Source organism: Terrapene carolina, unplaced genomic scaffold, assembly GCF_002925995.2.
Source record: "Terrapene carolina triunguis isolate 2854851 unplaced genomic scaffold, T_m_triunguis-2.0 Scaffold69, whole genome shotgun sequence".
Lineage (NCBI taxonomy): Eukaryota > Metazoa > Chordata > Testudines > Emydidae > Terrapene > Terrapene triunguis.
Window position 1 is genome coordinate 11,998,075 of NW_020664420.1, and position 3,003 is coordinate 12,001,077.

Sequence of the window (3,003 nt, forward strand, 5' to 3'; positions counted from 1 at the left end):
ACACACACACACACACACACACACACACACACACACACACACACACACACACTCACCTGTTCACCATCCCTGTAGGAGTTGCTCAAGATCAGGCCTTGTGATTTTTTTACACAACTTTGGGGAACTGGGCTCTGCGTTGTGTGCCAGTGTGTATTCACCACAGACCAGACCCACTCAGACACACCACCAGGAACAAAGTTTTAGTTTTATTCTGTAACAAAACACACAACAGGATTCCAGTCCTGCAGCCGCTTCGCTGCATACCTCCTGCTCCCAGCTTCAGTGCTAAAACTTCCTGCTGGGAGGGCAGCGGGTATCTCCTGGCAGGAAACTAGGAAATTCTCCCAACATGTAGCTGTGTGTAGTCCACCATTTGTAGTTCCCACCACTGCACCTTAAGTTTATAAATGTATTATATCTTTATTCTCATGCAATCTTACTTGCTTCTACATTGCATGAGTCTCAGAATATATATTGTAGACTCTTTGGTGTGAGATTAGATAACTCATGTATATTGCTTAAGTAAACCATCATTAGGAAGAATCTATAGTGATGTCATCAAATTGCATCATTAAGTGGAGTTATCCCATTCCTAAGGAAACTCCAGGAATTGTACCTCCAGGACAGTGCTTGCCAACATACAGGGGAGTGCATGGGCCAAACCGTCACTTAGGCTACGGATACATTCCACACCACTGGTGGCAGCACATAGAGTATGTGTAGCTACATGCCTAAGTGAAAAGTAGGCTGTGTCCACACTACACTATGTAGCTACACATCTCAGTGAAAGGTGCTGGCAGGGGGAGGCAGCAGGGAAGGCTCCAGCAGCTTCTTGTGTCAGAGAAAGGCTCCAGCAGCGGGGCGTCAGTAGGACACTATGCTGCTAGTGTAGCTGGGGGAGGCATTGCTTGGGCATGTAGAGAACCATGGAGGGTACAGACCCGCAGGGTTCAGGCATGCCTTTATTCACCCAAGCAATATCTCACCATCTACACTGCTATTTATATCCACTGGGGAGGCGTGGGGCATGCAATGAATGTACTCAAAACACTGCTGTAAGGAGTGTGCAGTGTAGACGTAGCCTTAGGATGGGAAAGCCTGCTCCCCTCCTTCACCTAACCAGCTCCATGGGCTACTACAGGGAAGACAAAGGCATGCCAGCTGTCTCTCCTTCCCACCGCCTTTGGGGAAACTTCTAATCACATGGTTCATAGAGCAGCAGTCCCTGGAGTGTGGGGCCTGCTACTTATTTTAGCCCTCACAGGCATAACCAATAGCTCCTCTTTCCTTCCCGCGCTCATGCCAAGACAAAGACAATCTGGGTCTCTGACTAATATTCAGATGCAGCTCCCCCCCATTCTTCTAAATGAAAAGCTTGGCTGCTTTTGCGGTATATAAGATTTGCCCGAACAATTTAAATCTGTGATGCTAGAGGACCGAGGCATAAGCTGTTAAAAAGTGGGAAATCCTGTACTTCTGATGGCTTTAAATATTGATCCTTTCCACACATCAGAAATTATTGGCTGAAACCAACGTACTGACCAAAAGGCCAGGGCTCTCAGCTTGTATCTGAAATAGCCAGACCACCTGAGGCACTGAAACATTGTGATAAGGCAATAGCTATTGATGTGAAATTAGAATGACCAGAGAGAGGCTCTCGCAAGACACCATGGTAACTAACCTGTAGCCATTTATTATATGGTCAAATAGTTTAATTTATTTTTCCTAGGAAACGTCTATTTTACAATATATTTCACTTTCCTTATAGAAACCCACTCACTTAACATGCACTCATTAAAAAAAAAAGTGCTATTCTGAGTTAGAATCCCGTGAAGTTTCATGAAGGGGCAACCTTGGAACCTTATCTTAGCCAAGGTTTATTAAAGACTCATTTGTGGACATAAGCAGTAAAAGGTGCAATAAAAATCTGTTTGGTCTAATTTCAGTTTTATCATCCTTTGTGTTAGCTGATCTTGGGGACGCGAGAGAAGAATTTTGCAGAGCGGCAACTGAGCGATGGTGCAGCTGTGGTGACAAGCTGAGGTCAAGTTTTTTTAATTTTAAATTTTACATGGAACATCAATCATTGTTACAGAGCACTCTACCACTTTATTCTATACGGATCCTTATACCACTGCATCCTGGTAGTATCTGAGCACTATCCAGTAGTGCTTTAAGTGACATGATGGTACCAAGGCCTTCTTCATTACTGATTTCTTGTTCAAGAGGTAGGACTTGTGTGTGGTGTGCGTGGTCTCCAGTAGCTGGGTCATTCTCATCGAGCCAGTCTTGGTGTTCCCACTGTTCAACACCAACAATCTTGGATGCAGTATTATATGTCACATCTCTGCCAGCTTGCCTCAATATCTGTGGAATTCTCTGGGACCTCAGCTAACACAGTGTCCAGTGTCTGTTCCAACTTTGCTTGTTTGCTGGGGTCTTTCACGGCACCCACACTGATCTTCTTTAATGGTTTGAGGTGTCTTCTGGCACACTTTGGTGAGAAGTGTAATGACATGATGCTTCTCACAAACTGATGGTCTGACCAGCATTCGGTGGCTCTCAAAGAGCAGGTGATGAGCACATCTTTAATGTCTCGAGACCATACAATTAGATAGTCCAGCATGTGCCACTGTTTTGACCTGGGATGCATCCATGTCGTGTTATATTTGTTGGCCTGTTGGAAGGCTGGTTTGGGAATAATGAGATTGAACGCAGCACACTCAGAGAGAAGTAGATGGCTGTTGGAGTTTGACCTGCCAATGCCGTGATGGCCTAACACCCTGCTCCATATGTCCGAGTTTGGTCCTTCATGAGCATTAGCAGCTCTGAAAACAATGAGATTATCCTGGTGTGGCACTCCTCTGATGACCCTGCTGAGATCTTCATAAAAGTCCTCCTTGACCTCATCTGTATAAGTCATTGTTGGCACATAGGCACTGATAATGATGGAGTGCTGGTCTCTGGGCAAGTTGATATGGAGCACCATAAGTCGGTCATTGA